At 42.9% G+C, this 12,658-nt stretch overlaps 1 protein-coding gene across 2 annotated transcripts in view; it reads right to left on the bottom strand.

The window, feature by feature from the left end:
* Window positions 1–1,144: 1,144 nt before the first annotated feature.
* The window catches only part of LOC146207539 (metabotropic glutamate receptor-like), a 260,240-nt gene continuing 248,726 nt past the window's right edge, over window positions 1,145–12,658 (bottom strand). For both annotated transcript variants that reach the window (XM_084588366.1, XM_084588364.1), the window contains exon 11: window positions 1,145–12,631. The gene's annotated coding sequence lies outside the window, so the exon portion shown is untranslated. The remainder of the gene's footprint in view (window positions 12,632–12,658) is intronic.

Raw genomic sequence — 12,658 nt, 5'->3', positions numbered from 1 at the left:
CCCGAAAAAAAAAAAAAAGAAAAAAAAAACTTCCAATTCCCAAGGCTGAATGACACGCGTAATTTAATATCCAAGTCACGCTCAGCCCTCAGCACTGTGAAAAACTGACCAAGGTGTGCTGCACCTGATAAAGTTGCGAGGTGTTATTTCATCGAAGAAATAGGCAAAGGTCACGGTAATCCTTGATGCCCCAGTCGAGTGCAGTGTGTTGAATGACTATTATTCAACGTCGTAGGAATGTTTTTTTTCACCATACTGCCATCTCTGTTAACGACGGGATGCACTTCTTTCCGTTTTTTTTTCTCTCTTCTGTTGCTCTCTGAGCTAACAGCTGGAGATAATTTTAAGTTTACATCTTCGTCTTCCTCGGGATACACAAAGCAATGTCGAAATGGCGACTGAATAAATGAATGAGCATATTTACATTAATGTAGAGCATCAACTACTCTTAAAGCCGTTGATTTGGTTGCTTAGAAAACGAGCTTGTTCAAGCTCAGTCCCGCTTATCACTAGCATGAATGCCATACGCAGTTTGTTAAAAAATTCAAGCTCCGTAACTTAAGCCGAATCTGAAACAGAAAAATGTCTTCCTTTCGTGTTCTTCCCTTTATCTTTCATTATTTCGTTTTTCCCTTTTTTACTTTAGCCCTCTAGACATTCCCTTCTTTTTTCTTTCCGTCCTGTCTACCTTCAATGTTTTCTTTCATTTTTTTTTCATGCGATATATTTTCATTCTCTCTTTAATTCATTTCATTCTGTTGACCATTCCCTTCTCTCTCTTGTTTTTTTTTCTTTGTTTACATTTTCCTTTCTTCGTTTCCTTTTCTTCCTGATTTCTAGTAAAGGTCTGTTCTCTGAACTTAGTGCCATTTTAATAGCAGTACTAGTAGCTGTAGTAGCAGTAGTAGCAGTAGTAGCAGTAGTCGCAGCAGTAGTAGCAGTAGTAGTAGTAGTAGTGGTGGTGGTATTAATATTGGTTGTGGTAGCAGTAGTATAGTAAATTGGATGATGTAGCAGTAGCAAGAAGTAGTGTTAGTAGTTGCAATCATTGATTGAGGTAGATGCCGCAGGTAAGCAGATGTCGCTCTCTACCTGCTGCAAATGATTTGCTAATGAAAGCGAATGAGACAGAGACTGTACGTGCTTTGAGTGTGTGTGACTTGGGTTCAGTTTTTTCCCCTGTTTTATTAGAAGACAGACACACAGTAACAGGTCGACCTGAGTATGTTACGCAATGACAAACAAACAAACAAACACACACGAGGAATTCTTGTTGAGAAGAAACACGCGCATTCGCCGTTCACGCGTACGCACTAGAGAGGAGAGCCCATACACCCACAGACAACAAAGGACATCCACGGAGATACATATCGCTTCCGTGTACTTACACACACTGGGTCAGTAGGCTCGAACTAACAGAGGTGAGCTACGTTTACCAAACTTTCGAGGGACACTTGGTATTTTCTAACCATTCTCAATCAACCTCCGCTGCGGTCCGAGTGAGAATTGTACAGGTTATGACAGCAGCGCGTTGCTCAAAGAAGCCAGCAGCGAGGGTATGGCACACTGTTCGAAACACTGAACAAAAAAGAAACGATCAAACAAACCGGACAGATGCAATCGCCGGCATCTTCACTGAGCCGAAAGCGGATTGGTGGACGTGGGGTATACATGGTCGACTCCTCTTTCCGCGACTTTTTCTCATCCAACGGGTAACCTAAACGCGTTGATGAAGACGTTTTATTTACACGTAACATTTACTCTTGCACCCACTAGTCACTCTGGAAGGTCTAGAACGAGCAACGTATGCCTGAAAATTGAACACAAGGTGAATAATAACATTGTACTGATCCCCAACACGCAGTGTCCTGGGAAGCGCGCGCATTCGCTGATCTACAGCTGAGGAGAAAGAGTTTAACTCGGGATTCCTTTATGTTCTCTGATGTCGTATAGGGATTCTCATATTCCTGTCATAAAGGGTTCATACAGGAATTCCTATATGACCTAGAATGTACAAGTACTACTGCGCGCATGCATACGTACAGCAGATGCTATGGGGGGAGTAATAGGAAACGTGGCTAAAATTAACTGCTGTCCCATAAGCCATTTGCACCGAGAACCACGAAAGTGGCCGACTTGGCTGAGAAGGCGACAAGGCGGGTTATGCATTTAGTCCAACCTAAAATATTACAAACATTTGGAAAGTTAGCCAATCCGCCATCACGTGATTTCAGCGGCACTGACTAGGTTCGAGGCCATGAAAAAAGAATGTTGGGGTAACCTGTTTCACACGAGAGGCTTTATTGAATACTCCTGTGCTACTAGCCTCAATGCGGGCGAACTGTCTAGGATAAAAGGATATCATAACAAATAACGAACACCAAAATATAAATGACTGCTTACTACGAACGCCACCGCGCTTGCGCTTGAAACATTATAGTCTAAAGCGAAGAAGGAAAAGATACATCTCTTATTGTAGCCAAGTCGTCAACTTCATAGTCTTGAGCAAAAAGGCTGAAGTTGGACGCAGTGACCACACAGAGGAGCTTCTCACAGTTTGCTTCTGACTAGTCGGCTGGATAAACTCTGAGAGAGGCGACAGAGAATGGGCCAGAGTAGAGAGCGCACCCATTTTCACTATATACAAGCAGGGTTGGGACACACTAGTGGACTCAGCCGTCAGATCGCCGTAAGGATACACACGCAATTGTTGGTTGACAGCCTCAAACGCAGCTAGCTCTTGCACATAAGGACGTCCACAAAATCTCACGGTCGTAACGTCACTGTTTCTACGCTTTATGGAAATGCGTACAAGATCCGTGACACCACATCTTTCAAGGAAAAAAATAACTCAACCGGAAGCATTGCACTGTCACAAGCTTAAAAATAAAGGGAGCAGGCGACATAAGAGAACCAGGACTTTTTTTTTTTTTTGTATAGTCTAATTAAATCCGACATATTCTGTATTTCGCAGGAACCGGGCTCCAGAATTCACGGAACCAGCCGACGAAAAACTTTTGCGAAAGTTTTTGTTAGACGCAACGGAAAGACTACGCGAAGCAAAAGAAAAAAATAAACAACGATATATGTGAGTCATCTGTTGGGTGTAGTTATAGCTTTTCGTTTAATGTGCCATTTTCCATTTTTACGATGTTCCTCCCCTTCAAAGCTGGTCATGACAGGAAAATACCGGATTCTTTCTTATTGCATAATGCGTGAAAAGTGATATCATGAAGCTTCATGGAAAGTCGTTGGCGGGTTGGATAACTTTTTTTTTTTTTTTTTCAGCTTGACGACGGGTTCTGTCTTATATACTAGCTCGACAAAGAGCGCGCCTTTACCTCAGGCACAGCAGAGAATGTCAACAGCCATATATTGAAGGATGCACCAGTTTTCTGGTGTTCACTATCGGGAAGCTCATAAGCAAACACCAAACTAGCTAATTCATCGACCAGTCACGAACCAATCTCTTTGGTACGTAGATACAACAACAACTTTGATTCTGTAAGCCCAGTGCATCAGGAAAAACTGAAGAACATAGATTTGGGGGATGTGGATAAAACGGGACCGCTATGTATACCGGAAATTTCGACTGCTGAAGAGGCGTTGGAATAGAATTAATGGCTCTGGTCTGATACTCCAAATAAGACGAGCAGACGGAGCCACATAAAGGAAAGGTTAATAGCGCAAAAAGACACTCACAAATAGGCACAAATAGACACACAGGACCGGCGCTGCTCTGCAAGTGCTGTGCCACCACCGCCATCTCTACGTCTGCTAAAAAGGCCGAGAACCTTCGATGTCGTTTGCTCGTTTTCAGCATAAAAATTGCCTCATAAACTCTCAGCCTGGTGCAATACCTTTCCAATATGCCAAGGATGAGTGAAGTGTTTGGTTTCTCTTGAAGGCGCTAATGTGTCCAGTGCACTTTCTCGAAAAGAAGAATGCGCAACAATTTGACAAGGATATCCAGCTGCTTTTTGCTCGGGAAAAGGAAAACAGCGCTATTAACTCCATACCATGACCCATGTAGGCAGTGGACAGTTCCGGCTTCATGCCGCAGTTGCTATTTTTTCCAGTACCTCTACTTGTTCACTGTAGGCAAAACGGAAAAGTACACACTGAAAAGGAAATATACATGGAGATACCAGAGCAGAGAATGAGGGCAGAAGCAGCAGTTAGAGCGATGAATTCACGCCACGTAGCGTCCGACAGTCACACCATGCTGCATTTAAAACGCAGACTAGTGTGGCCAACAGCGTTGCAGAACGCGAACAACAGTGGAAAGCAGCGTTATAAAGTCGCTGTCAGTCAACACAAGGTCACTTGCACGCACCTCTTTTCACACTAAACAACACGCATACAGTGACTTTGACACTTTGGTTTCCACTGGCAAGAAGAAAAGGCCGTGGGAAGTGCCCGAACAGAAACAATGCACGTTACACAACATTTCTTTGGGATCTTTTCACCAGCTTGGCCTTTCTGCTAAGGACAAGGGCTACGCCATGACGCTTTCATTCAGGCAAGCTCTTTGAAAGTTTGCTAAGGTTTCTCCACACGGAGGTATAGGGTAAGCTCTTTAGGAAAAGAAAAATGCCTTCGGTTGCCAAGTCACCAACGTTTTGTTTTAGTTTTTTTTTTCTGCTGAACATACATTCATCTATGATGAGGCGACTATGCGATTATGGTCTACGATGCTAATCACGCTCTAAGCAGACTATGGCTAATCTCTTAGATGGGCGTACTCAGTTTTACACAGACACTACTTGCGTGTACATTGCCGAACCCGGACACGCTTTTGGGCTCGGCGAAGGTCGTAGTAGTCTCGCATGACGCCGTGAATCGGGGACGCTTCAATACTGAGTTCACAATAATCACATATCGGTCAGTGTCACAACATGGTCTGACCATAAAGAAGCATCGCAAAACTGGGAACTTGGATGCACACTGCGCATAAATTGCGGGCAAAAAAAGAAAGAAGATAACATACATTGGTCGTCACTGGGCTTAACTGCGAACAGAAAATATGAAACAATGTAGAGAAACATCTCGACTACGAACATCCTTGTTAAGGACAACACTCGTTAGCTTTGAAGTTTATCAACGGGGAGAAATCAACAGAGCTTGTTTTTAACAGTCGGCAAACGTACAGATGCCACAAGCAGGTCTTTGACACGCTCTTGTAGGAGTTCAAGGAAGCTTTGTTGTCCTTGGAGTATTTGTCAGACGAATAACGAACGGCAATACGGTATTTATGGTCACATATGCCCTTTTTTCACATGTACAATGTTGCCTGTACGAGGAACTCTGCAGGTATATAGAGAGATTTAAGTGTGGACGTTCATTTACATAGGCCCTATGTGTTTTATACATGCATGTGTACGCTGAATCTCGGCACCTACAGATTTTTTTTTTTTTTCGTGGGCGAAACAGTATGTACATAGTGCCTCCATGAACGAAAGCAGCATCGGGCCCGTTTGTGCACAGTGTGCTCAGGCATTAACGTCATATTACTTCACTGGTGCATGACGACTACACTCTTCGCACTCTTTCTTTCGTGTATACTAAAACGTAATCATCAGAAAAGAAGAAAAAAAGGGCGAAAAATCACAATTTATTACCACCTTTAGTGGAAAGCGGTGTCTGAACTCAGATCTGGGATTGTGAGGACGCTGAAACGAAGCAGAAGAAAAGGAAGATCCAAAATCTGCGAAGCCGCGCCTGAATAATGACGTGTCGTTACTGGCGAAAAATCACGGATATTACGCTTGCATAAAAAAAGAAAAACGACGTCCCCAGTATTGACGCATTCAGACTCGTCAATTTGAGTAGTACGTCCGCCCGTATGCAACGAAGGCTTGTGTCATCTGGAGCCATTTTCTTCCTCAAGTGGGCAGATTGCAGCCGACTTGCGCCGGGAATATTAGTGGTTAAACTTCTTCACACCAGCAAGCATAAATAAAAACGCTTCGAGTTATCGGCGCGACTAGGTAGAAGAGTAGATATGCTTATATGCATAGTCAGGCGCTGTTAAATACTTTGTCCGTGTCGGCGGATCGTCCTAAAGCTCCTTACTTTTTACGTCGGCCCCCGGCTGGCCTGTCGGGCAGCTTCAAAAACACCATTGAACCAACAAGAAGCAATTCTGAAGTAAAAGACCTCACAATTAATTTGTAATACCTAGCACCAAGGTGTGCGATTCTTCGATAAGTTAATTAGTAACAATATACTCTATGTTTTCGCAATTACAGATTTAAAAACACGTACTGTTATGAAATTTAACCCGAGAGTCATTAAAGTCCCGCTTTCATAAACGAACAGGTGTGTTGCAGTGGACAACATAGCTGAATACAAAAGTGTATTCTAAGACTAGAGGTCACCTGAAACTCCCCAACAGGGACGACCTCATTAGCGCAGTCTCGACAGGCATCCGTCAGCAATCAGCCTGCCTGTCTTAGAAAGGCGTACGGTTACAGTTCCGGGTCTTCTTTCCCGGTGGCTTGCCGCAGTAGAGTTTTGTTTCTTTCGGCAAGGGCACGCCCTAACGGAAGCCCGTGTTTGACCTAAGCGCTTTCGAACTATGGTCGGAGAACACTGCGTCTAAAGCAAGGACTCGATTAAGAGTGGGTGCGCTGCGATTTGACAATACACAACTATACGGTTGATTGGCAGGAGAAGTCGCAGCTATATCCTCTTCGCGGAAACACTTCAGAAAGTGTCGAGATGTTTTATCAAACTTTTAAAAAAGTGACGACGGAGAAAAATGTATGTAGGCGAGGGCGTTACTAATGGCAACCTTTATTAGCGGGGAACCTGTGGTTTCTGTTAAACTATAAGTGGGAAACATTTTTTTTACCGACTATGTAAAATTTTTTTTCGAGTTCAATGCTGCGATGTAAATAAAGTTTGTTGTTTACTGAAAAGAACCTATATCCTTTTACAATGATTGTACCATTCCGTGGCATTCGTGGCCCGTGGCATAAGATTATCTTTTATGTGCACGTATATTGCATTGACATTACAGAACATATAGACAGATATAGGCAAATACCAATATAGACAGAGCCACGGGTAGTAAAACGAGCATCTTATCCTAGGATAAACTACGCTTGAATGGTAATAGCTAGTTAATGAGCATAAAACCAAGACTGAGGAGCATGGGTAGTAAATGCAATGGGCTAATGAAAAGCAACAGTGGATTTAAAAGTATTATGCTGCATTTCAAGTAACCCAGCTCACTAATAGGTTTCAAAAAAATAATTTGAGGTTTGACTACACAATAAAAGAGAAAATAAGGCGCGTATCTATCGTAGTAATTTTTCGAAGCGAGACTAAGAAACCCACGAAGATTACTATGCTGCATTTCAAGTAACCCAGCTCACTAATAGGTTTCAAAAAAATAATTTGAGGCTTGACTACACAATAAAAGAGAAAATAAGGCGCGTATCTATCGTAGTAATTTTTCGAAGCGAGACTAAGAAACCCACGAAGATTGTATTAAGTTTAGTTATTACTCTAGCCATTATATTTCATAAATCAGGCGCTTCAGTGGGCGCTAAAGCGACCAGATAAACGGCTGTCGGCGTAGGCCCCACATAAGGTTAAAATTTGTCACGACGCCGGTGTTGCGAAGTTGTGACTAATAGTCGTGAAACGTTAAGTAAGTAAGTGCGCAGTCACGACAGATGAAAATAAGAGAAACTGATAATTATCAACCAATAGAGATGTTATTCGGGATATTGAATAATAGGTCACAAAACCAAAGCAAACAACCGTTCAAAGAAGAAAACCCAGAGAACGAAATGCTTGATTGCGTTGTGAATAGTCTGCAGATAATCTGCTAGACTCATCGCGCCTATCAGTTGCATCAGTCGTGTATCTTACGAATTTACAATATAATTGTTTTGACACACAGACAAGAAGCTATAACGTCCGTGTTACAACATTCGGTGCGTTTTTGACACACGTTCACAATGGTATGTTCCTTTTAGAGAGATTGCCTCTTCTAAATGGGTCATCAAGTGGCCTTCGTAGCCTGATGAATGTTGACGAATGATGACAAGTTGTCTGGCCATAAGTGCCAACGAAACGCTACTTGCAGTTTTCTAGGATCCCTCCGGTAGGCCTCACGTCGTTAAAGAAGCGTTTGTTTCCGGTACAATCAAAACTCAATTTATCGAAACCCGATTTAATGAAACTCTCGATGTAGCGAATATATTCCGATTCCCAATTCAAACATCCATAGGGTCCAATTCTTTGATTAACTCGAAATAACAAAACCAATTTCGTGATCAGTTTCAAGTTAACGAACTTTTTTTTTCTTTAAAAATTATGCTGAAAAAGAGCTAATTTTGGTCTGTTTTGTAGAGAATGCTTAAATGTTTATTGACTGCTAGCGAGCGCTAACATCGCGCAGGGTCTTCGGCTAGCGTTTACCGAACTGCGCCGTGTAGAAAGAGATTTATATTTTTGAATTGTATTCACCGGATGGCGGGTGCAGTGTTGGATACCCTTTACCTGCTACGACATTTTCCCACAACACATACAGGGACGAAAGACTTCCTGGACGCACTTCAAACTTAAGAGGAATCCGTGCTTACAAATAGCACGAAAGCAAATATCACCGATTTCTTTGGTGGGGGATAAATTTTTGTCCCAAGGGCTCTTCTTGAAGTAGCAATTTTGTCGTTTTTTTTCTCATATCGCGCTAGTGGCGACGGCCATTTCCGCAAGCCGCAATTTAATTTTTGGGAAAATTACGCTTTGAAAGTATTATGCCGTGGTAGCTTTCTGGATGCCGCTACACGATATAATCGAGTGTATCGAATTAAGTGAGCGAGAAATGCCAAACTCAGTTTAAGGAAATTCCTAACTTAACGAAATAATTCATGATTCCCTTCAACTTCGTTAAATCAGATTTTAACGGTATTTTGCCATCCTGATATTGAACTGGCTAGCATTTGGTTTGTGCAGGAGAGCAGAGAGACCGTAAAAAAAAAAAAATAAAAAAAAAAGCGCAGTCCCATTCCTTGTTACAAATAAGGCTTAATGTTCGTACTCGCACACGCAGTCACACCAACGCACTCATACTTTTCTAAAGCTTAACCTAACTGCTGTTCGAGCCAGCACAGTAGAGGGGAAATGTTGCACATCGCTAGAACGTTGTGCCAAGTTACACTGACAACCAATTAGTGATGTTCTCAGGAGACGAAATGATGTCGCTTCCGAGATAACATTAGCAATATTTTTAAATCGTGAGTTCTTTATCTCAGGAACATTGTTGTATTGGAAAGCTTGGGAATCAATAGAGTCGATATGCGGCGTACAAAATGTTTTTACTTAAATTTTGATTTTAGACGTTCTTCCCTGGTAACAGAGTTGCTTACTAGAAGGGACTATTTGAAAGGATTATTTTATTATAAGATCCGGCGTTTATTTCCTAAGCAATACGATGTAGTGCACATGCACAGTGCCTAACGTGCGACGGTCAGCCACCAACCAGAGAGCCTAAATAGATGAACGCGATAATTTTAACGTTAAATACTTCCGAAAACAGAAGATAGTCGACTTCTTCCCTATCCTGCCACGACTAGTTAACGCAACCACGGACGGTTGAAATGTTCAACCGTCTATGTAACACGACTATGGACCCCCCGAAGAGGATGGTGCTTTAAATAGTGCAGGTTGGATTAGTCTTTCACACCGTATCTTTCTGCCTTTATTGGAAGGAAAATGTAGTTGATGTGCCCAGCCAAAAGCCGCGCCCTAACAACAGTTAATCAGCAATAACATGTGATGTACTACCTTCTCGATACCGTAATTCATTACTGTTAATCCTACGATAAACCGTAAACTCAGGGTGAACATCTTTTAAAAATAAACAGCGAAAAGCTTAATTATTATCCCCCCTTCAAATTCGTCCTCCTTACCCGCACATTTATCTTTTGAATAGCAAACATCCATGCTCGCAGACACACGTTAGGGAAATAATTTTAGCGACGTTTAAAAGTGTGTGGAAACAGAGACATCCGTGTCAAAGAACTCGTGATAAAACTGTACATGCGGCGAGGCTAGGGCGTTTGTCCTCACAGCTCCCTGGCGTATAGATATCCTTCTGGCCGCGAGATTCACGTGGTTGCCACTAACATGGGGAAAATACGAAGAGAGAGAAAGAGAGAAAACGACTCGACAAACATGTACACACGACTACACAAACCTGTTTATAGATTTTTTTTGTTCGTTCACGTTTAGCGCCGAAACAAGCGTTACTCGCAACTGCCTCTTGTGTGGATGCCTGTTCAGTCCCCACCACCCAACTTAATAGAGCGTGTTCTAGCTTAAAAAGCGGCCAGTCTGGCAACGTTCAATATTGCTAAAAACAACAGGCAGAGTCCCAGCTGCTGTGCAGGAACAGCGGTTGTGAGTCCACATTAAAGAGTGAAATGAGTTATGCTTATAGAAGCGTTTCTTAACAATCATCTATCGCACCAAAACGGTATTGTATGCAGGACAAAGTGCGTTGCAAAAGTTCCCAGTTGCCTTAGTAACGACAAGGAGAGTTGCTGATAATGTGCTCTGAGAAGCTTGTGTTTTGGAAGAACTCACTTGTTCACAATACATAATATCCGCACTGCCGCACGTTCTATGGATTTTTTACAACATGTTTAGCGAATGAGTTCGCAGGTTGGACTGTAATATCTTGAAACACACTGTGGTCTTCGCCTTTAGCGAGAAGGTTGATACTTGCTGTTCTGAATAGAAATTAAGTTGCCAATAATTTTGTCTGCTTATACAATTTGGCATAAAAATGTTGTTTTAACACAGGGAGCACACCACGTTCGAATGACGAACGTATAAGCACCGCTTCACGGAGCGAAAACACCGGTTTTAATCGACACTGCCTTTAACAAGGAGTTTGCACAAACGCTGCTTTACCACTCAGCAGCTTTCCTTAACTGACTACTCGCCAAGAAACTTCTTACTTTTTAGAAGCCCAGCCATATACAACGCAGTTTGTTTTCAACAGTTCTCATCAGAGCAAGGAAACGTTCGCTGCAGACCAGTTTTCACCAGCTCGGGACAAGATAAAAAAAGAGAAACCCAACAACAAAAGCTATCGCAATGATTGACAGCTTCATCGTTCCAATTATATTCTCGTTGAGCCGAGCTTACAGAGCACGCCAACTGAAGGCATGAAACGGGTTAAGCGCGGCCACGGGGGCCGGTTTGCCACCTTACTGGTGGTGAATTGCGCAACGAAGACTCGCTTGGATTAAGTCTAAGAATAGAGTACATTAGCAGGTACGAGGTAGCTCACGCAGAAACGCAGGGTGTAAAAACCGAGAAAGTGACAACGGGAACCGACGCAAGTGTGTCGTGGAAATACACAGGGCCGATGCGGCGACATTGCGGGCGTAGGAGTGCGGCTTTCCCGAGAGACGAAGAATCGAAGCGTCGGAATGACGGGTCCAGGACGTGACGTCACAAAAGTACAAAAAAGTTGTTACTGGTGGATGGCTTGTTATGACGGCACCATGCCTTGCTGGGTAACTTAGTAACTCGTTTGGCCATCGCTACTTGCCTGGAACAAGTACCTGCGAAAAGACACAGGGCGGATGATGGAGCCACTGAAAAAGTTTAGCCAAAGAACCGCGTTAATAATTTCCAAGCCTCCGAATTGAAAGCTTTATGCTACCGCTGTCTAGTGTTTCGAGTACTACAATCACCTTAATCAAGCTGCGCGTATCTGCCCTTACAACGCTACCATTTAAGGTGATACTTTATTATTCTGCGTTGTTCACACAGATCAAATTGTCGATACCTTGAACTAACTCTTGAGAGAAAACAGGAAGTGAGAATTTTAGAGCCTAGATTAAGCAGCGTTGTCAGCATATACGTAGACGATTGAAGCCGCTAGCTGGACAACTGCATGTCCAACAGATACTTCTGTGTCAAGGCTACTCCAATCTTGTCGCCTCTGGAACGCCATTTGCTCTTACAGCCTCACTAACGGATCCCCGAGTGGCACAAGCTTTGTCCTCTTACGTATCGAAAATGTGACTGCACAGTTCTTCGCGCCGCATTGCGGGTGGTGTCATACTATTCGCTGCCTAGCTGACATACATCTGCTAGTCTAGTTAAGCGATATATGGATTCGAGTCGACTTATATCCTTGAAATTGTGTGCCCTAATCACCTCTCTACGCCACGTGGCCTAGCACATCGCGTTTTCGAATCGAGCGTTACTGTGCGAGCTAGCTTCTGGCTGTATGCACGTAGGCGGTCATAAGCATCGCGAAATTCTTTTATGCTTATGTATTGGCAGTATTTCAGAGTAGTGGGTTCAATATTCAAGATCTACTGCGACCGTAAGCTGTGCACGTGGCTGTGCGCATGCGCACTAAGACCGCACTTGTCGGATGAAGCAGCTTGGCTTGGTCATGCGTGCCTATTGCGAATATCACTGCTTCGTTCCGGCTCCTCTACAAACATACGAGTAGTGACGTTAAAAGTTTATTGTTATTAAAATAGAGCCTGTATGTCGATTTTACATTATGGGCCCCTTTTTTTATTCGAGGCTACTTTGCCTATAACCTAATACAAAAGAAAAAAAAACAGTATACAAATGATACCTGATGCCCGATAAAAAAGAAAAACGA

The sequence above is a fragment of the Amblyomma maculatum genome, chromosome 1 (assembly GCF_055883805.1).
Source record: "Amblyomma maculatum isolate TAMU_Amacu chromosome 1, ASM5588380v1, whole genome shotgun sequence".
NCBI classification, from domain to species: domain Eukaryota; kingdom Metazoa; phylum Arthropoda; class Arachnida; order Ixodida; family Ixodidae; genus Amblyomma; species Amblyomma maculatum.
Note: the sequence above shows the minus strand (reverse complement) of the source record. Positions and strands in the feature narration are given on the sequence as shown.